General features: G+C 57.2%; 1 pseudogene; it reads left to right on the plus strand.

Moving 5' to 3' along the window:
* Window positions 1–971: 971 nt before the first annotated feature.
* On the plus strand, window positions 972–2,840 carry LOC120661518 (annotated as a pseudogene).
* The last annotated feature ends 19,313 nt before the right edge of the window (window positions 2,841–22,153 follow it).

Here is a 22,153-nt window from a genome sequence, read left to right on the forward strand (position 1 = left end):
CTTTGTTCGATAGGTGAATATTTATTGCATGATCAGTAATAGGAAGATCAGTTAAGTATTTTAACTAATTTATTTTAGTATTTTTTCCATTATACATAAAGCAATTTACATGTAGTTGAAAAATATTGTCGAAATATATATTTTGAAGGTCTCTTTAAAAAAGATACAATTGTACAATCGGAATTTGAATTTAATCGATGGTTTAGGAACTTTTAAAATTGCTTGCATGTACTCACTAGGATAAACATTGTACGCGGGGTGGTGAAAAAGAGTAAATTTAGAGTCTGTTCGGCTGATCGGTTCTCGGCTTGTTTCGACTTATTTCCTCTCACATAATACTATTTATTCTACCAGCCGAATATTATTCATCAGATCAGCCGAACAACCTCTTAGACTGTCGTGCAATAGCACAAATGGACGACTGGACGGAACAAAATCATTACTATAAAGAATTTCTTGATAAAAAGGGTAAATAAAGATAAATGCATAACATAGTAAGAAAGCATGCGGTTGGTGGCTAGAAACAGGCGCCTTGTGGGTACTTTGGAAGTTTGGATGCCCCTCCTCCCATCGTGTGCACAGTGCACGGACCATGGTCCTTGGCTCCCCATGCCCAACCGGCGAGCGCGCACACCGCACCGCCCGGCTGATCCGGCAGGATCGTGTCCTCCAAGTAGGATGCCGCGCGACGCGACTCCGGTCAAGGCCCAGCCGGCGGAGCGAATCCTGGCACTGACGAGCGCCGGTGCGCAGGACGAACAGGCTTTTCTGACTGGCCATTGCCCGCGCGCCACGCGAAGACCACAGTCGCAGAGGAGGTGACCGCGAGTCCACGACGCTCCCTGCGGTCGCCGTCCGCTCCCCGTTCTGCCACTCCCCAAAAGCACACAGGAAAAGAAGTTGCTGCCAGAAACGGAAAAGGCTTGGCACGGCGCACCAGCTAGCCAGTAGCCACACCCATCGACAGAAGCCAAAGCCAAGACCCCGGTGCCGTGCTGTGCCCGGACGCGAGCGACTAGCCGGCTAGTAGTAGTAGGAGAGGCAGGCAAGGCAAGAACCGCTTGCGGCGGCGGCGACAGGCGGCTAGCGGGGATGATGGAGCCCTCTGCGGCGGGAAGGCAGGCGGTGGACGCGTACCGGAAGGCGCTGGCCACGGCGGCGTCGGCGGCGGCGTACGCGGTGATGGCGCGGGAGGGAGCGCCGCACGCTCGTCGTCCGGAGCCAGCAGGCTGGCGTCGGCGGCGGGCGCGAGGAGAACCTCCTCTTCGACGCCGCGCGGACGTACCTGGCCTCCAGGCTCGACCCGCGCGCCATGCGCCGGCTGGGCCTCACGCTGGCCCGCGCCAGGGACGGCGACGGCGGCGCCGGCTGGCGGAGGGTCCTCTTCCTCGAGCCTGGGGATTCCACCGTCGACGTCTTCGAGGGCGTCCAGTTCAGCTGGGCCTGCGTCGAGGCGCCCAGCGGCGGCGGGGGCAAGATGAAGGCCAGGAAAGGCGAGCCCGGCACCGGCGGCGACCGCGACTTCGTGCTGGAGCTCAGCTTCGACGCCGAGCACACGGACGTCGCCATGGACCGGTACGTGCCCTTCGTCATGGGGGCCGCCGAGGAGGTGGAGCAGCGGGACCGCGAGCTCAAGATCTGCATGAACGAGGGCCGGACCTGGTACAGGGTCAGCCACCACCATCCGGCCACGTTCGACACGCTCGCCATGGACCCGGAGCTCAAGCGCTCCATCGTCGCCGATCTCGACCTCTTCGCCAGCAGGAGGGACCACTACCGCCGCATCGGCAAGGCCTGGAAGCGCGGGTTCCTGCTCTACGGCCCGCCCGGCACCGGCAAGTCCAGCCTCGTCGCCGCCATGGCCAACCACCTCTGCTACGACCTCTTCGACCTCGACCTCTCCCGCGTGAACATGAACAGCTCGCTGCAGTGGCTGCTCGTCGGCATGTCCAACAGGTCCATCCTCGTCATCGAGGACATCGACTGCTGCTGCGATGCCGCCATGTCGAGGGAAGATGGTAAGGCGCCGGCGCGTACCGGAGACGGTGGTGGCGACGACGAGATCGGATCGGCAACGGCACCGCGTCGGATTCGGACGCTCCCCTACCTCCAACCAAATCCAAAATCAAACCCAAATCAAAGAACGATCAGGTAGGCAACAGTCTCTGAAGTCTGAACCACCTGTGGACTGTGGTATGAATTATGTTAATTTCTTCATGACACTGACTTTGGTTACAATGGAGCACGGCTCGAGAGCCAACTGACCCCGTTCCTGAATGAACTTCTAGGGACCTGCCGCCGCGGAGGGCATCACCCTGTCCGGGCTGCTCAACTTCATCGACGGGCTGTGGTCGACCAGCGGCGAGGAGCGCATCATCATCTTCACCACCAACTACAAGGACCGCCTGGACCCGGCGCTGCTCCGGCCGGGGCGCATGGACATGCACGTCTACATGGGCTACTGCGGCTGGGAGGCCTTCAGGACGTTGGCCAGGAACTACTTCCTCGTCGACGATCACGAGCTGTTCCCGGAGATACAGGCGCTGCTCGTGGAGGTGGAGGTGGCGCCGGCCGCCGTGTCGGAGATGCTGCTACGGAGCGACGACGCCGGCGTCGCGCTCCGGGGGCTCAAGGAGTTCCTCGAGGACAAGAAGCAGCAGGCAGGGAAGGCATGAACCAAAAGGGAGAATATGCTAGCGAAAGGAGCAAGATGAGCCGCAAGCTTCTCTAATTCTACTAGTATTTTGTGTTCGCAAATGTGAAATGTCATATGGCCCGACTGTCACGTTGCTGCTAGACACTGCTGGTTTACGCATGGCTATGGACTTATCGTAGTGGCAGATGATGCTCTGTGTCCTGATCTTGACTCCTAAATCCTAATCGCTATGCGGCACTCCTTAGGCATGGTTTCATCTGATGATGGCATTTTGCATGGTAATTTTGTGGACTGGTGACCTTTAATCCAATCCAATGCTGACCCAACATACTAGACTGAGCTGTGGCGCTCGCGGCCCTGAAACGAGCTCAACGTTTCACGGACTCCCGCAACGCCTTCGACTTCGAGCGAGGAACGCTGCTGGCAACGGCCTAAAGGTGGCGTGGCGTGCACAGGGCAGCGGGGGAGGTCAAATCAGCCGGCTTGGCAGGGAAAGGCCAAAGACGAGGAGAAGAGACACAAGCTCTCGCATCTGGCGGCATCCCTGCTTGGTCCAAGATTGCCGCCTCGCCGTTGTGCCCGGCTGCCCGCCTCCTCCGCCAGGTGAACTATTGCTCAATGGCGTCGCACTAAGGCTAAGCACCTAACTAGAAATGAATCCCATGCCGTTAACCTTAATGGCGTGAGTGTTCGCATAGTTCGATTGAATTCCATGGTTTTAGTCAATAGTTCATCAAGCGTGTTCTTGTAGCAGCTAATAATTTTGAGAGACTTAAATATTAGTTCATTAGCCGTGTTCTTGCACCAGCTTTAGATTTAGGAGTACTTTAGATTATGTAATGCGTAATGTAGATATAGATTCTGTTCCTTGCTTGTACTTAGGCAGTTTCTCTTTTTTCTTTTTTGTTTCTTCTTCTCTTTGCTTTCTTTGTTTTTTTGTTTTCTCGAGTTTCTTCAAAAAAAATGTAGATATAGATTCAAAGGGTTACTCTTATAGAATATTTTATATGAAAAAATTTGAAAAACTATCACAAGAGTCCGATTTCAACCTTCAATTATGAAACCAGATAACGAATGTCATCCAACTGTTGAAGCCGAACAAATTTAGCCCTATAGATAGTTCCAAATGTGGTTTTCCATTTTATGAAATTAAAAGTATTCAAATCTAAACTAAAAATCATTAGTAATTCATTTAAATAAAAAAAATACATGGGTATCAAAAGTGCCCTAAAAATGTATCCTATCTATTGGCACAATACTTGTCAATAACTCAGATTCAATTTTTTATGTTTATAACATTTGGTTGCTTGTAGTTATGCATGTTACTTTTTAATAACTAACATTCAAATATAGAAATAATATATAGATTAATTTTTTTTGAAAAATTGTGGTACCGGTTCCATACTTTTTTAATTTGGAATGAATTAGTTTTTAATTTTGTAGATCTGCATCTACTTAATTTTTTAATTTTATTTTGAAAAATTCAAAACTTCGAAACCATCGTAAGACCAAATTTGCTCGGTTTTGACAGTTGGAAGGTCTCATTTATCTTGATTTATTGTTGAAGGTTAAAAATCAGATTTTTGTGATAGATTGAGGGTGCAAATCAGACTTTTCCTTTTTTTATAATAGCAATGGTGCTTAATTCTTTAGAAAATACAATAGATTTGATGTTTATGATGATTATATCTACTGGATTGATAACAGTAAATGTCTCAAATCTTTTGAGAATATCTTAAATTTATTTTTTTTCCAACGCCTCGCTCAGTTCCTTACTCCTTAAGTTAATTTGGTGGGTACTGAGCAGTAACGGTAGTGGAGGCAGGCAATTATGATGCTCACGCCTAAAGACAAAATCCTCAAGAACGGGCAATGCAGCCAAGCAGGTGTGTCTAGCTCCTTGCCAATTGTCGTGGCTGGCAACAAATCACCGCGTCGGAATCAGGGCTCCAATGTGTGCATCTCCCTACATTGTTCTTGTTCCTGGTTGCTTCTAGGAAGTAAGTGCTTGTCCTAGCATACGCATCAGTTATCAGTATATATGGCTGGGTGTAGGCGAGGGAGACGACGGCATCGCAGTTGGCAGCCGCACTAGTCCGGCCTCATGCGTTAGGTGGTGACTAGTAAAGTACCCGTGCTTTGCTACGGTCTCCAATCTGTTTTGCCTGCTCATTCGCCCCATCGTCCGTGATACGTGTGGTCGCACTGCTGGCCTCCACCGGCGTGGGGCCGTGCCGCTGGCCTCCGCCTGTGAGGAACGTCGCCGACGGCCTCCGGCTCGTCGTCGCCCGTCTCCGCCATAATCTGATCCCCGAAAAGGCAGAAATTCAAATGGTGATCTCAACCGACAATCGCCATTTCCCATACATCAATCCCTCAAACTAATAGGGTCATCACATAATGAGCAGCAGTTCTAAAGGTGGTTGTATAAACCTTCGTCACAGTAACGTTGAAACTGAACATTCTAAAGAAACTAAACATTCTAAAACAAACTGTCGTGGTGCTGCAAACCACAGCCGGGTGGCGGAAGGCACCCGCCCTAGCCCAGAGGGTGTGTACTCGGGGGTTAGCTAGTCTTAGATCAATCTTCCTCAAGAACTTGATGAACACAACGGGATTTAGAGTGGTTCGGGCCGCCGGAGCGTAATACCCTACGTCCACTGTGTGTTGTATTGCCTTCCACGAGAGTGAGAAGGTGCGAGAGTTTTCGCCTGTCTGGATTGTGTTCATTGTCCTGTGCACAGCGGGCTCCTCCCTTTTATATCTCAAGGGGGCGCGTACACGACTGTTGGATCCCCGACAGGTGGGCCCAACGATGCGATATAAAATAACGAGGTGTTCATACATTATGGCGTTGCAGGCGAAGGAGATCTCTCTCTTGGATTCGCTCGCCTGCTCCCGGAGCCCTCCGTCCATCATGTCTTGGCGCTGTCTTGTCGAGACGGAGCGCGACGCAGCTAGTAGCATCGCTTGCTACGTAGCTGAGCGGCTGTGTAGGGTGCGGCGTAGGCGGCATGATGGAAAAGTGCCGGGCCGTCGTATCCATTTAATGCGGCAGACGTGCTCTGCGTGGGCGCGGCCCAGGCGGCTCCACTGTGCTCCTTGGTAATACGCGGCGCGCAGCGGGGCCTGACAAAAGGCTGTCTTGTGTACCGCGGTGGCAGAGCACGCCTTGTCCATCGCATTAAATGCGGTAGGTGGGCGAGTCTTCCTGCGGAAGACTCGCGCACAACCCCACGTCTCCGGGACACGTGGCGGCTCCGGACCCCTACACGGTGAGGGGAGTCCGGACGGGCGCAGGAGGTTCCGGACCCCTCTGGGGGTCCGAGGCCCCGGCGGTCAGCTCGGAGCTTCCCTTTTGTGTAGACACGTGGCGTCACCGGACCCATCCTCAGGCGGGGAACGGTCCGGGGCCGTTGGCCTGGTGAGGGAAAAACCTGGCCTGTGGGGCCTGGCTACTCCATTTTTCCCGCGCAGCTACGGGTAACTACGCGGGTCCTGCCTTGCTGCAGTAAGAGTGGGTATCCCTGTTACAGGGTACCGACAGTGGCCCCCGGGCCCACCTTGGGAGAGGTACGAACCCACAGGTGGGGCCACTTCAGCGATTTGGCTCTGTATAGCTTGAAGCTCCTTTCCGCAGGGGTCTTGACCGGCTTTGACCGCCCATTGGGTTGGTTGCTGCTTCATCACGTCGCAACGGATTACTGACTACGGGCCCCACGATCAATGGTTCACCTAGTCACACGCGCGACGTTCGGCATTGCTGCGGCCGGAGTAAACAGGTCATTTACCACCGGCGCAGCTCCCGAAAAGCTCGGCCACGCCTGCGATTAATGCGCGCACGTCAGCTCGGCTTTCGCCTTGCTTCACGCGCGCAGGCGACGGTTCGGATCCCGTCTTCTCGCACCCTCGTTGATTACCCACCCTCCCTGACATGTGGGCCTGGGCCCCCACGTCATGGACTGGGCGGCCAACTCCGGGTGCGGGCGTCGCTTGAGTTCCGGCGACGGTTCCGGGGCGCGCCGGTTGAGTCAGGCTTTATAACGGGGCATACCGCATTCCACGGTTGCTTTCCCGCATTCGTCTTCTTCCTCCAGCCTTTGCGCCCCTTTGCCTCCGAGCTTTCCTCGCCCTTCTCTCCCCCTTACACAGGCTCCTTCCTCACCCACCAAGAGATGGCATCCCTCGTTCATCCCCGTCGCTTCCAGACTGAGGGTGAGCTGAACACAGTGTGTCGCCTGCTTGGGTGGAGTGCTCAGGAGACCGGCTGGGGGGTGCGAGCAGGCTCGGTTCCCCTTGGCAACCTCCGCGCCGGGGAGTTCGTGCTATTCACCTCGCATGTCTCCGCCGGCGTGGGACTGCCGATTTCTTCATTCTTGCTGCTGCTGCTGGAAGACTTCGGCCTCCAACTTCAGCATCTGACGCCGCACTCCCTCCTCCTGACGTCCATCTTCGTGCACCTATGCGAGATGTTCGTAGGAGTTCGGCCCTGCGTCATCCTCTTCCGCTACTTCTTCATTCTGGTGAGGTCCGGAAGGAGCAGGGACGAAGTGGGAGGGTACTACTTCCAGATAAGGAGCGACCTGCCGACTCCTTACATTCCCGGCCTTGCTGGCGGAAGGTGGGAGGAGTGGCGCAGGGATTGGGTGATCGCCACCACCGAAGCCAACGAGCGCCTTGCCCTGCCGATCGCGGGGCCCGCCTCCGACAAAGCATCCTGGAGGGCCAAGCCGTCGCTGCAGCCGGAGTTCGACTCCGTGCTGGACAAGATCAGGTCGCTGGCGGAGAGCGGCCTCACCTCATGGCACGTGCTCGGCGACTTCGTGAAGCGACGGATCGCCCCCCTGAAGCAGCGGCCACGACCGGCGTGGAGCTTCACCGGCCTCAACGATTGCAGCAGGACCCACCGCGGGGAGGGAAGCGACCTGACCCAGGAGGCCTTGGAGGTCCTGGTGCGGAACGTGACGGGAGACACCTTCATCCCGGAGAACCTGATCCTCCCGCAGGGCATAGTCCCCCTCTGCGAGGACTCCGCAAGGGTGGCGGTGCTGGCAACCCTGCCGACTCTGGACGACGGGGGACTGGCCCCACGCCAGACCGGAGGCGACGCGAACCGCGGGCTCCGAATCCCTGGCACGTCCGGGGATCAGGCTACGCTGGGCGCTGCGGGGTCCGGTGTCACTACGAAGGGGAAACAGGCCGCGGCTAGCAGCGCGGCCGCGGCCGGTTCTAGCCGGGCCCAGAGCAGCTCCGGTGCGTCGTCGGGGGACGCAGGCCGGCGGAGGCTACTCCGGGGCGACGGGACCCTAGTCTCGGAGCCCGCCGCGAAGCGCCAGAGGTCTTCTGAAGGTGCAGGCCAAGGTAGCTCCCGGGCTGCCGGCCCCCACGGGTCCTCTGGCGCAACTGGACCACCACCATCGCCGCTGAGGAACTCATCGCGCCGGCAGCGAGAGCAGCAGCAGCAGGAGCAGCCGCAAGAGCAGCGGCAGCAGGCGCACGGACGGCAGCAGCAACAACAGGTGCGACCCCGGGCTGCGCCCATGCCGCAGCCGCAGGAACAGCAGCAACGGGTGCAGGCCCGGGTTGCGCCTGCATCGCAGCTGCACGGGCAACAACAGCAACAGCAACAGCAACAGCAGCAGCCACAAGAGAAGAGGCCCGGGCTCCGGGGACGCTGGGTACCCGGTACTGCTGGGTTAGTGTCATCCTGCTCTCCTTGCCTGCGCCGGTGTTCTGTTTGTTTTTGTTGATGGCCTCCTGCTTTGCTACCAGGGCTTCCCGCCCCAGCGGTTCTTCTACCACCGTTGGCACATCAGCAGGTGTCCGGGCGGCGGCGACCTCGGCATCGACAGCGACGGTGGCAGCAGGTGCGGGACCCTCAGGTACGGCGTCCTGCTGCTTACTCCATGGCACATGATGCGATGCTGACTGTCATGCCATTTCCAGACTCTGCAGTGCTCAGTGCAGCAGCGGCGGCGGCGGTGGCGCCGGTGCTGGGTGCTGCCGCACCCGATATGGTGGTGGAGGTGCCAGTGCAGGGCGCAGCCGCTCCTGACGCATCGGTGGAGGGGGCACCCGGTGCGGCCGCGTCCGTTACGGCGGCAGCGGGAGTGCCGGAGTTAGGCTCGGCCGCGCCCGACTCGGCGGCAGCGGGGGCACCAGAGCTGGGTCCGGCCGCGCCCGACTCAGCAGCAGCAGCGGGGGCGCCGGAGCTGGGTCCGGCCGCGCCCGACTCGGCAGCAGCAGGGGCGCCGGAGCTGGGTCCGGCCGCGCCCGACTCGGCAGCAGCAGGGGCGCCGGAGCTGGGTCCGGCCGCGCCTGACTCGGCAGCAGCAGGGGCGCCGGAGCTGGGTCCGGCCGCGCCTGACTCGGCAGCAGCAGGGGCGCCGGAGCTGGGCTCGGCCGCTCCCGACTCGGCGGCATCGGGGGCGCCGGAGCTGAGCTCGGCCGCTCCCGACTCGGCAGCAGCAGGGGCGCCGGAGCTGGGCTCGGCCGCTCCCGACTCAGCAGCAGCGGGGGCGCCGGAGCTGGGTCCGGCCGCGCCCGACTCAACGGCGGCGGAGGCGCCGGAGACAAGTGCCGCAGCGGAAGCCCCTACCTCCAGCTCCGGTCCTGTTGCGGAGGAAGAGTTGGAGGTGGTGTTTGGCAGACGGCTCCTGCAGCTCCAATCCCCGGAGGAGGATGCGACTCCGCTTCCTCAGGTGCTGTTGCGAGTTCGGCGGTCGATCGAGGAGGCAACCTCCTCTGCCGAGGCGGCCTTCTGGCGGGAGTGGTCTGCACTGGAGAGCGAGCGCCAGCGCCTCTCCGACTGGCACACCCGCCTAGAAGCGCACACGAAGGCAGAAGCCTCCCGCGCTGCGGAAGCTCGGTCGAAGCTCAAGTCGGACCAAGAGGCCTACCGAGCCAGCCTTAAGAAGGTGTTTGACCGAGAGCTCGCAGTGTCAAACCGGGAGAAATCCTTGGCGCAGCGGGAGCAGGACTTCACCCTGGAGGTTGTTGGCTTCGCTGCTCAGCGGTCCGACCTCGAGGCTCACCTCGCAGTTCAACAGTCCGAGCTGGAGAGTCGCAGTGAGGACCTCGAGTTCCGGAGGCAGGAGCTCGACGTCTTCTCTGCGACTCTGCAGGGATGGCGCGAGCAACTGCAGGAGAGAGCCAGCCAGCTGGCTGCCGACGAGGCGGATCTGGAGGAGGGCCGGAAGTCCCTCGCCAAGCGGGAGGCCCACGCCACCGGCATAGAGAAGGAGCTCGGGCGCCAGTGAGAGTCGCTCAAGAAGCTGAAGGGATATGCGGAGCAGAAGGAGGCCAAGCTGGAGGAGCGGTCTCGCGAGCTCGAGGAGAGGTCCCGCGAGGTGGAGGCGGCCAAGGCGGCCTTGGACACCCGGGTGCAGGAGGCTGTCCGGGAGGCGGTCCAGAAGCACCAGGAAGACCAGCGCGCTGGAGCTCAGCGGATCGCTGACTGGGCGGCCGAAGCGAGCCTCGCACTGGTGCCATTTGGAATGAGCCCGATCCAGGTGGCGGAGCCGCCAGCTTCGGTAGCTGACGCCCTCCCAGTGTTGAGCTCTGCTTCGGATAGGCTCCAGCGCCTGGGGCCGGTCCTTACTGGACAGCTTGAAACCGAGGGCCGCGAGCTGATCCGGATGGTGGCGGAGCACATCTTGACCTGCCTCCGGAGCCACGACCCGGCCATCTCGCTGGCGCCCGTGGTCGATGGCCCTGTAGCAGGGACGGAGGCCGCCGCTCGGGACAGCGTGCGGGAGGTCGTTGACTTCGTCGCCGCCTACTTCAAGCGAGAGCCTGCGGACCCTTAGGCTGGGGATTGTATCTTTTTTCCTTTGCATTATGTAACAAACATTGTATTAGTTGAAAGTTTTTGAAATAGAAGAAACTTCAACTCAGCTGTTTGTCGGTTGTTGATTTGCGGTATGCGGCATCCTGGCGCCCTGGCCCCCTGGCGGATAGGTTCAGTTGTTTGGACCTGTCTGCCACGTGAGCCGTAGAAGATACTCCGGACCTCCTTGGGCATAGGTGTCACATAGTTTGTAAGACGAGCAAGCGTCTTGTTCCCTGCGTAGCATACAGAACTACAGAGAGAAGAAACAAATTTGCTTATATGGTAGCAATGATACTGCAACTTAGCTGTTTGGCGCATGCAGAATCCATTCATGGTGTCTGGGACAAGGTGGATGCTCGGGCCCCCTGGGAGATAGACTCAGTTGTTTTGAGTCTGGCTACCACCCTAGAGGCGGCTCAACCTGTGTACCACTTCAAATTCACAGCTTAGTAGTAGGCCCGCGGGACTTATCCCTGACCAGTGCCAAGCTGGTACAGGGTCCGGGGCTCAAGATGCGCAGGTCCAGGTTGGTCAGTGCTTGTTACAGAGTGGTGGAGTGCGTAGGCTTAGGGTCGGAACCAGGCTAAAGCGCTACGCAGGGCTCCGGACCATTCCAGGAACAGCACGATCTTCCCGGACCTGGCTTCACTGTCCCAGACCCTTCGCAGCAGTGGGTGAGGCCACTTTGCTGTGCTCGATCCTTTGAGATATAGTGCTGGACATGCCGTGTTGGACTTAGGAAGCCAGCTCTTGAGTTGGGACGAGGTCCGGGCCCCTAATTACCCGGCTCCAGGTACTAGAGTACTCGTTACAGGGTGGTGGAGAGTGCAGGCTTTTGGGTACGGAACCAGCTAAGCGGCTACACTGGGCTCCGAACCGCCCCAGGAAACAAGTACCCGCTCCCCAAAGTAGGTCTCTAGGGGCCCGGACCCCTCTCCAGCAGCAAGAGGGTCCGGACCTGTACGGTAGTCCAGCAGCTCAATGCGGATCTTAGTTGCAGCAGCAAGAGTGGAGGTCCCGCGGGGGTTAGAAAAAGGCGAAAATTCCGAGAATCGAAATGCGTAATTTAGCTTCTACACAAGGATAGAACTAGGAGAAAATCCTTCCTTTGCAAACTCGATGTACATGGCTTGCACGATGGATGTCAGAGGCCGGGTTTATGAGGTCGGACCTCTACCGCTCTGAGCCGCGCGTTAGCCGACGGTGCGATGGATGCCAGAGGTCGGGTTTACGAGGGTGGCCCTCGACCGCTCTGGGCCGCACGCTGACTCTATTTTATTACAAAGGAAAAGTTATTTCCCTGCTCTGCCTAGGTGTAAAACTTACGCAGATGCTCTATGTTCCACGGGTTGGGCAGCGGCACTCCGTCTTCTGTGGCGAGGCGAACGCATCCGGGCCGGCATACCTCCGTAACCTTGAAAGGCCCCTCCCAGCTGGGGGAGAGTTTGTGGAGCCCCGCTCGGTTCAGGATCCGCCTGAGGACGAGGTCGCCAGCCCGGAGCTCCCTACTGTGCACGAACCGTTGATGATAGCGCCGGAGCGCCTGGTTGTAACGTGCATTTCGGATTGCTGCTCGCCACCTTCGTTCGTCAACGAAGTCCACGTCATCGCACCGCAGCTGCTCCTGCATGGATTCGTCAAAGGCCTGGACCCGTGGGGAGCCCAGGTGAATTTCTGGGGGAAGGCATGCTTCGGCCCCGTAGACCAGGAAGAACGGAGTCTCCCCGGTAGCCCGGCTGGGTGTGGTCCGGTTGCCCCATAGTACACTCGGAAGCTCGTCAACCCATTTGGCTCCATGCTTTTTCAAGCAGTTGTAGGTGCGGGTCTTGAGTCCCCTGAGGATCTCTGCATTCGCTCTCTCAACCTGTCCATTGCTGCGGGGATGTGCCACGGACGCAAAGCATAGCTGGATGCCGATGTCCTCACAGTACTCTTGGAAGAGTCTGCTTTTGAATTGGGTCCCGTTGTCCGCGATGATGCGGTTTGGGACGCCGAATCGGCACACAATGGACCTGAGGAATGCGACTGCTGATTTCTTAGTAATATTCACCACAGGAGTAACTTCCGGCCACTTGGTGAACTTGTCGATGGCGACATAGAGGAACCGGTACCCGCCGACAGCCCGGGGGAAAGGCCCCAGGATATCCACACCCCACACAGCGAATGGCCATGAGGGTGGAATCATCTGCAGGGCTTGAGCTGGGGTGTGTATTTGCTTTGCATGGAACTGGCATGCTTTGCAGGACCTTACCAGCTCAGCCGCATCCTGGAGTGCTGTTGGCCAGTAGAAGCCATGCCGAAAGGCCTTGCCAACAAGCGTGCGAGAGGAGGAATGACTTCCGCACTCGCCTCCATGGATCTCCGCGAGCAGTTCGCGGCCCTCTCCCTGGGAAATGCATCGCATGAGGATTCCGTTGGCGCCACGGCGGTAGAGATCCCCTTCTACCACCGCGTAGCGTTTAGCCAATCGGACTATGCGCTCAGCGGACACATCGTCATCAGGGAGGATGTTATCCTTCAGGTAGCCCTGGATCTCGGAGATCCATGCATCGGGAGCTCCCAAAGCAGGTAGGAGTGGCTCCGTGAGGTCACCAGGCTCCTCATCAGAACACACAGCCCCGGTTGGGCACCATAGGTGGAATGCTGCCGGGGCCGCTAGCTTCGAGGCGCCAGCTTGGTCCCCCTCACCCGGCTCGGCAGGCTGGGCGGTAGGTTTCAGCAGCCGTCTTTCAAAGACACCCTCGAGCACAGATGCTCAGGTAGATGCTCTCGCAGAGAGATCATCTGCTGCTGAGTTGTGCTCGCGGGGAACGTGTTGCAGCTCCAAGGCGTCGAAGTCCTTCTCGAGCTTCCTCACGTGAATGAGGTATGCCGCGAGCTGGGGATTGTTGCAGTTGCAATCCCCTCGGACCTGCTTGATGATCAGCTGGGAGTCCCCCTTCACCAGAAGCTGCCGGACCCCCAATGAGAGGGCTTGCGTCAGGCCGAAGATCAGAGCCTCGTATTCCGCCATGTTGTTAGTGGCCTTGAACTCAAGGTGCACCATGTACTTCAGCTGATCTCCGTTTGGGTCGATGAGGACCACACCAGCCCCGGACCACTTCTCGCGGGCGGACCCATCAAAGAAGAGTGTCCAGTGAGGCTCGGTGAAGACTGGTGTCCTGATTTCTGGCTCCGGGTGTCCAGCATTTATGACCGGACCCCCAGGGTTGCTTGGGGAAAGGAGTCCACTCCGCTATGAAATCAGCCAGTATCTGGCTCTTGACCGCGTGGCGTGGCTGGAAATCCAGTTGGAATTCTGCCAGCTCTGCTGCCCACTTGGCAATATTGCCTGTGGCGTTGGAGTTGTGTAGGATCGCTCTTAATGGGTAAGAGGTCACTACAACAACTCGGTGTGCTTGAAAGTAGTGGCGCAGTTTCCTGGACGCAATAAGTATTGCATAGATAAGCTTATGCGTCTCAAGATACCTGGCCTTTGCCTCGTGGAGGACTTCACTGACGTAGTAGACTGGCTTTTGGACGGTTCGGACCCTAGTTCCTGGGTCCAGCTCGCCCTTGTCCATCACATCCGTCCCTTGGGCCCCCAGTGGTTCTGGGTTCCCACTGGAATGAGGCTCCCCCGGACCTGCCTGTGCAGGCCCCGGACCTTCAAGCTGGGGCGAGGCTGACGGGCCTCCGTGTCCGGGGTCCGGCTCACCACCCTTGGCCAAGGAGTCCTTGGTGCTCCCCTGGGGAGTTTGCTCCATCCTTTCGGCGACCAGCACCATGCTGACGGCCTCCGCAGATGCATCAAGATACAGAAACAACGGCTCACCGGGTTCTGGAGCCACCAGTACTGGCAGCGAGGTGAGGCGCTGCTTCAGCTCCTGGAAGGCTTGTTCAGCCTCTTCGGTCCATGAAAATGGACCGGACCTCCTCAACAGCTTGAAGAAGGGAAGGGCCCTCTCAGCCAGCCTCGATATGAAGCGGCTAAGAGCAGCGAGAGATCCAGTAAGCTTCTGGACGTCCTTGATACGGCCAGGAGGCCTCATTGCTTCGATCGCCTTGATCTTGGCTGGGTTTGCCTCAATGCCTCGATGTGAGACCAGGAAACCTAGCAGCTTCCCTGCTGAGACGCCGAAGATGCACTTCTCTGGGTTCAGCTTGGTGCGCGTGGCGTGAAGACGGTCGAAGACGAGGGACAGGTCCTCCACTAGTGTTGACCCTACCTTAGTCTTGACCACAATGTCATCGACATAAACCTCAACAATATTTCTAATTAGATTACAAAAGGTTTTGTTCATAGCTCGTACAAACGTGGGTAAGGCATTCCTTAGACCATACGGCATGACAATGTAGCAATAAAGCCCATCTACTGTTACAAAGGCAGTATGCTTCCTATCCTCTCTAGACATCTGAATCTGGTGGAAACCAGAGTATGCATCTAGGAAAGACAAAAGTTCACACCCGGAGGTGGAGTCCACGATCTGATCGATACGCGGAAGAGGATAGGGGTCTCTTGGACATGCCTTGTTGAGGCTGGTGTAGTCGATGCACATCCGGAGCTTCCCGTTGGCCTTTGGGATGACGACCGGATTGGCCAACCACTCGGGATGGTGGACCTCCTCGATGAAGCCGGCGTGTAGGAGCTTGTGGACTTCTTCGCGGATGAAGTTCTGCCGCTCCACGGACTGCTTCCGAGGCTTCTGGCGCACCGGCGTGGCGTCAGGGTAGATCCTCAGATTATGCTCGATCACTTCCCTGGGGATCCCGGGCATCTGTGACGGTTCCCAGGCGAACACGTCGACATTTGCCCGGAGGAAAGCGATGAGCGCGTCTTCCTATTTCTCCTCCAGGTTTCCCGCGATGCGGGTGGTCCTGGTGGAGTCTGTTCCAATCTGTACCGACTTCACGAGAACTTGGTCCGGGTCAGATGGTTGGACCTTGGGAGCCTTTACAGGCGCCCTGGGTTGCGAAGTGGACGGATCCTCCTCGGAGCGTGCAGCCTCTGCCGCCAGAGTATGCAGTCTCTCAACTACAGCGACGGCAGCGGTGCGGTCACCCTGCACGGTGAGGACTCCGGCAGGGGAAGGCATCTTCAGGACCAAATACCCGTAGTGGGCAATGGCCATGAAGCGGTAGAGTGCCGGTCGGCCAATGATGGCGTTGAACGGGAGGTTCACCTCTGCAACATCGAACATGACGCTCTCTGTGCGGAAGTTCTCCTCGGTCCCGAACGTGACCGGCAATGTGATGCTCCCCAGGGGGAACACCGGGTGTGGGCCCACTCCGGAGAATGGGCGAGAGGGAGTCAGCTTGGACTCTGGGATCTGCAGCTGCTTAAATGCTGCATAACTGATGACGTTGAGACCAGCTCCACCGTCAATCAGCACGTGGTAGAGCCTCACGTTGGATATGACAGGAGCGGTGACTAAAGGTAGCACACCAGCTCCGGCCATATTCTCCGGGCAGTCGGACGGCCCGAAAGAGATGGTGGTGTTCATCCACCTCTGGTGCGGCGCCGCCCTCGGGACCCCCGGCTTCACCGAAAGGACCTCCCGGCGAAGGGTCTTCACGTCCCGCCGGGAGACAAGCTCCCAGCTAACGCCATACATTACGTACAGCTTCTTGCGGCGGTCGCCGTTGTCGGAATCGGAGTCGTCGTTGTGATAGACGCCCTTTAGCTCTCGGGCGGGGGATTGGTACCCCAGCTCCTTCTCCCCGGCCGCGGCCCCACTGTCAGAGGCCTTCTCCTTGCCGGCCCGCTGGCGAGGAGGGGGTGAGCCATCCTTAGAGGACTGCTCACGCCGCCCACTGACCCGTTTCGCGAGCTTTTGGATCTCGCGGCAGTCAGCGGCGCTGTGGCGAGCGGTGGGATGCACTGGGCATGAACCTCCGCTTCCACCTTGCGGGCGAGGGCGTTTGCCGTGTGTATTCTGGCCCCCAGCCGCTGCAGCCGCAGCCGGCGCCGCTGCTGGCGCTGCTGCTGCAACGACTGGTCCGCCGGAATGCGGCTCCCCGCGACCCCGGTTCTTCTTCTTCTTCTTGCCACCGCCCTGAGCGGTAGCACTGGAGCCACCAGCTTTGGTGTCTCCATCTTGGGGGGCTGAGTGCCACGCACGGCCCTCAGCGGCCCTGGCACACTTGTCTGCCAGGGAGAAAAGCGTAGTGACGCTTTCCACCTCGTGCGTCGCCAGCTTCTCGAGCATCTTCTCATCACGTACCCCCTGACGGAAAGCAGTAATAATAGATGCATCTGAGATACGAGGAATGGTACCCCGTACCTTGGTGAAGCGCGAGATGAAAGCCCGAAGCGTTTCCCCGGGTTTTTGCCTCACGGCGTGAAGGTGTGCCTCCACACCATGCTGCTGGTAGGCGCTGGCGAAGTTCGCTGTGAACCTCGCACAGAGCTCTTCCCAGGACTGGATCGTCCTGGGTGTGAGATTCATGAGCCAGGTCCGGGCTGGCCCAGACAAGGCTACATGAAAGTAGCTTGCCATGACGGCGCCGTTGCCACCAGCCGCTGTGATGGCGGTAACGTACACCTGCAGGAATTCCGACGGGTTAGTAGTACCGTCGTACTTTTCCGGCAGGTGGGGGCGGAACTTGGGTGGCCACGCCACGGCGCGGAGGTGCTCCGCAAGCGCAGCACAACCCACCCCGGCCACCGGTGCGCCCGACTGAATCCGGGCGTTCACCGGAGGCATGGGTGCCGCCGCGTCCAGATCAGCATTGAGGTTGCGTCCCTCAAAGTTGAGGCGGCGCTCTCGCGCCCTCTCGACAGCGATGCGGGCATCCTCCCCCGCGCGCCGGCGGTTGAGCTCCGCCCGCAAGTCTTCTGTTCGTGCACCCCTCACGGTAGGGGAGCGCACAGATGCTGATGCTCCGCCCTGACGCTGGTGGTAAGGTACCACCGCGTTGTCAGGCGGAGGTCGTTGCCCAGTCTTTGCAGAACTGGGGGAGGCCTGAGCCAGATGGAGGAGACGATCGACGTCGTCCCACCACTGCCTTAGGGCGTCTGGCGAGGCTGCCTCAGCCGGGGGGTTGCGAAGCAACTCCCTAGCCGCTGCCAGCGCTCCTCCGCTCGCAGCCTGTGAGGGGACCCTTGACAGGCGCCCTGACTCTTGCCGGCGGGCGGCACGCGCCACCGCCAACGGTGCCTGCTCCACAGGTACAGTTGCCCCTGGAGCAGGGACGCGAGAGGCATGTGGCGTGGAGGACGCCACCCCCCTCCGTCATCTCCACGTCGTCTACGCGAACCATGGGGACGAAGAAGATGATGGAATGCGACCAGCTGGCTTCCCCTACCTGGCGCGCCAAATGTCGTGGTGCTGCAAACCACAGCCGGGTGGCGGAAGGCACCCGCCCTAGCCCAGAGGGTGTGTACTCGGGGGTTAGCTAGTCTTAGATCAATCTTCCTCAAGAACTTGATGAACACAACGGGATTTAGAGTGGTTCGGGCCGCCGGAGCGTAATACCCTACGTCCACTGTGTGTTGTATTGCCTTCCACGAGAGTGAGAAGGTGCGAGAGTTTTCGCCTGTCTGGATTGTGTTCATTGTCCTGTGCACAGCGGGCTCCTCCCTTTTATATCTCAAGGGGGCGCGTACACGACTGTTGGATCCCCGACAGGTGGGCCCAACGATGCGATATAAAATAACGAGGTGTTCATACATTATGGCGTTGCAGGCGAAGGAGATCTCTCTCTTGGATTCGCTCGCCTGCTCCCGGAGCCCTCCGTCCATCATGTCTTGGCGCTGTCTTGTCGAGACGGAGCGCGACGCAGCTAGTAGCATCGCTTGCTACGTAGCTGAGCGGCTGTGTAGGGTGCGGCGTAGGCGGCATGATGGAAAAGTGCCGGGCCGTCGTATCCATTTAATGCGGTAGACGTGCTCTGCGTGGGCGCGGCCCAGGCGGCTCCACTGTGCTCCTTGGTAATACGCGGCGCGCAGCGGGGCCTGACAAAAGGCTGTCTTGTGTACCGCGGTGGCAGAGCACGCCTTGTCCATCGCATTAAATGCGGTAGGTGGGCGAGTCTTCCTGCGGAAGACTCGCGCACAACCCCACGTCTCCGGGACACGTGGCGGCTCCGGACCCCTACACGGTGAGGGGAGTCCGGACGGGCGCAGGAGGTTCCGGACCCCTCTGGGGGTCCGAGGCCCCGGCGGTCAGCTCGGAGCTTCCCTTTTGTGTAGACACGTGGCGTCACCGGACCCATCCTCAGGCGGGGAACGGTCCGGGGCCGTTGGCCTGGTGAGGGAAAAACCTGGCCTGTGGGGCCTGGCTACTCCATCTTTCCCGCGCAGCTACGGGTAACTACGCGGGTCCTGCCTTGCTGCAGTAAGAGTGGGTATCCCTGTTACAGGGTACCGACACAAACTCGTACAAGCTCCAAGATCAAGTTAGAGCGAAAAATCCAACAATGCCTAATGGTCACGATGAGACAGCTTAGCTTTGAAGAATACATGCGAGATCTGCACTTGCGACTTGAACTTGGAGATCGATATTGGACTCCTCCAGCATCTCACTCTGCACACAAGGAATAAATAAATACCACCAACACATGAGGAAGGCTAGTACCCAAGCCATAGACTAACCAAATCAAATCAAACCATAAGATAAGAAACAGCCCGCCACGCAATGCCTAGCACTACCTTCTGAATGTCTGCCTTGGAGACGAACGACTCGGACATGCTGTCGAGGCTGTCGTTGAGCACCTCGGTGATGGCCTCGGCCTGCTTGGTGGGCACTCCCTGCGACTCGAGCTTCCTGACCTGCGACGACCACAGCCCCCCCACACCCACGCCAGCGTCCCCGTCGGAGGAGGAGCATTTCGCCAAACACCTCCCGAGCACTCGTAGGACCCAGGACGTAGAGGCTTTACCAGGGCGAGGGTGTCGACGAGGAATGCGCGGCAGCCGTTGGTCTTGACGAGCTATGACATGGCGCGGGAGGCGGGCGGCCAGCGGTGAGGCCATTGCTACTGCTGCTCCGCGCTAGGCCTTTGCTTGCCGTCGCCGGCACGAGGCTGGGCTGGCCGCGCCCCATCGCTGCCGGTGCGGCGTGACACTTGCCCGAGGCCAGGCCGACCACCGGCCCGCTCTTGGCCACGCTCGCCGCAGCCTGCCCCAGCCCACGCTCGCCGCAACCCCATCGCCGCCGCCGGCACGAGGCCACGCTCGCCCACCTGAGGCCAGGCCGGCCGCTGCCCCGCGCTCGCCGGGAAGGAGAGGGAGGGGGAAGAGGAAGAGGGGGATCCGAGGGAGGCGCACCCTAGAGTGGTTGTCGGCCGCGCTCTCCGGGAAAGGGAGGAAAGGAAAGAGGAGAGGAGGGATCTGGGGGAGGCCGAGGCGTACCTGGATCCAAGGGAGGCGCACCACATAGTGGCCGCCAGTCACCAGTGTAGGAGTCGCGAAGTTCCTACGCGACCGATGGAGGCAGCAGCCGGGCGGAGTGTCGATCGGTGGCGGCGGGGCTTCGCGCCTGCGGCGACCAGGCACCGTGACCAGGTGGGGCAAGGCGGCGACCGGGGGAGACGGCCGACTTGGGGTGGCGTGACGGACGGGTGCGCACGCCGATGCGGTTGCCGGCGGCCGGGCGGACGGCAGCGTGGAGGTAGGGACGTGCTGGGACGGACGGTTGGGTGCGTGGGCAGGGGGCGCTGTGGCGTGGGCTGCGGGTCGTGCACTCGTGCCTCGCGTGTCGCGGCGGCTTCGTCCGGCTCGCGCTGCCGCGCGGCTTAGCCGACGCACGAACCACTCCCACATTATAGGAGTAGAGATATGATTAAGAGGCAATCATATATGAACCAGATATAGATCCGAAAGGGATTAGAATCCTAATGGATTTCCGACGTGATGGACCATTAGTGGGATTTATATAACAAGAGGTGGGTCTGTAGGTGGAGGAATTAACCGGCGTCATAAATCTTAGCCGTCGCCGCCGCCGCCTCTCCACTTCTCCACGAAGCTCTAGCCAAGCATGTAGTGCAAGTACACCAGCGACCGGCGTTGAAATAAGGAGGACCCGCGAGGTGTGATCTGCTTCCTTTAAGTTGGGGCAAACTATACATCTCTACTTCTGCTGCACTGCGCATCGAGAGGTAGCTATTCATGATCATCTGTTTACATGACATCCATAGAACACGGTAGAATCAGAGATTCGTGCTAGCGCAGAGGTTCCCGTTTGCTTAAAACTAATCTCTTCCAGTCTGTGATTTGCGCCTCGCGGAGCAGCTTGCGGATGGATCTGTTGACGGTAGCGGCGTCGTCGCCGTCCTACGGGAAGGCGGTGGAGGCCTACAAAAGATGGATCTGGATGTCTGAACATCCGAATTATCCGTATTCGTATCCGCTTAAAACGTAAATATGGATATCCGTATTCGTATTCGATTTTAATATGGATGTCATATGGATGCATCCGAATCCGATTTTAAGAATTTTTCTCTATCCGATTCCATATTCGTATTCGAGGAATATCCGATCACATCCGTATCCGTCCGTATCCGCAAAGAAAAAGTGACTAGTGAGACAATGTTAAACTTATCTTTATACCTAATTACTTGATGATGTACACTATTTAAATTACTTAGAAAGCTAGATAACTAATAATATATTTATTAAAATTAGTAATGATATAAAAATTAACTTAACTATTTAATATATTTATTTCATGATTAAAATTATTTAATACGAGTCAAATTAATTATTTATTTAATGATAAAATCTTTTTATATATCTTAATTATTAAGTATTTAAATATTTATTTATTTTACATTTATAATTAGTATTATATATTTAATATAAAAGCTATGCATAGATAATTATATTCTTTTTCTATTAGTTATCTTCTAATCTTTTACTCACTACTTGTATAATGATTTTGATTTACTATAAAATTGTTGACAAAATCAACTGATACTCATGATAGCTCTATGTTTCAAATCGAGAAGGTATCCGGATCCGAATCCGGATTCAAACTATCCGTTTTGTATTTGTATCCGATGAGATCCGCATTCGCATTCGTATCCGGATTAAAATGTGGTAAAAGGTGACATCTGGATCCGATTTCATCCATATCCGATCCGAATCCATCCTTACTACAAGCCCCTCGAAGGAGACGGATGTGACACCCTAGATGTTTGCACAGTAGAACTGTATTTATTTTATGCATCATGTGCTTAATTGCTTGAACAAGGGTCTTGTTTTAAAAATATAAGGTTAATTGTGTAAATATGAATTAATACAATGTCTTTCATATAAATTAATTTGAATAGGATGTGCAGATATTGCTTTTGTGGAGGGTTTATTTGTAAAATTCAGTGTAATCATTACATGGCAAAAAATTTTACTTTTTAGTCTGAATTTGAGGTGAATTTGCAATGGAAAAGACAAAAATCCAATAAATTCAAAATCCTTCCTATGTTTTCAAAATAACTCTTTAACATTTGGTCAAATCAATTTTTGCACAACATCAAGGTTGTAGATTTTGAAAAGTTGAACAACTTTCATGTTGGGCACTTTTTCATTTAAGCCCTAGTTTAGAAGTTATTTTATTTTATAGTGGGACCCTTGAACTTTTTAGAATTTGCAAACCAGTCCAGCCTCCTTCTTCCTCCTCTCTCCCTCTCTGCGTCTCTGCGCGCCGGAGCTGAGCGGTGCTGCACGCCGCCAAGGAGGGCCGCAGGCC

Source organism: Panicum virgatum, chromosome 2N (assembly GCF_016808335.1).
Source record: "Panicum virgatum strain AP13 chromosome 2N, P.virgatum_v5, whole genome shotgun sequence".
NCBI classification, from domain to species: Eukaryota; Viridiplantae; Streptophyta; class Magnoliopsida; order Poales; family Poaceae; genus Panicum; species Panicum virgatum.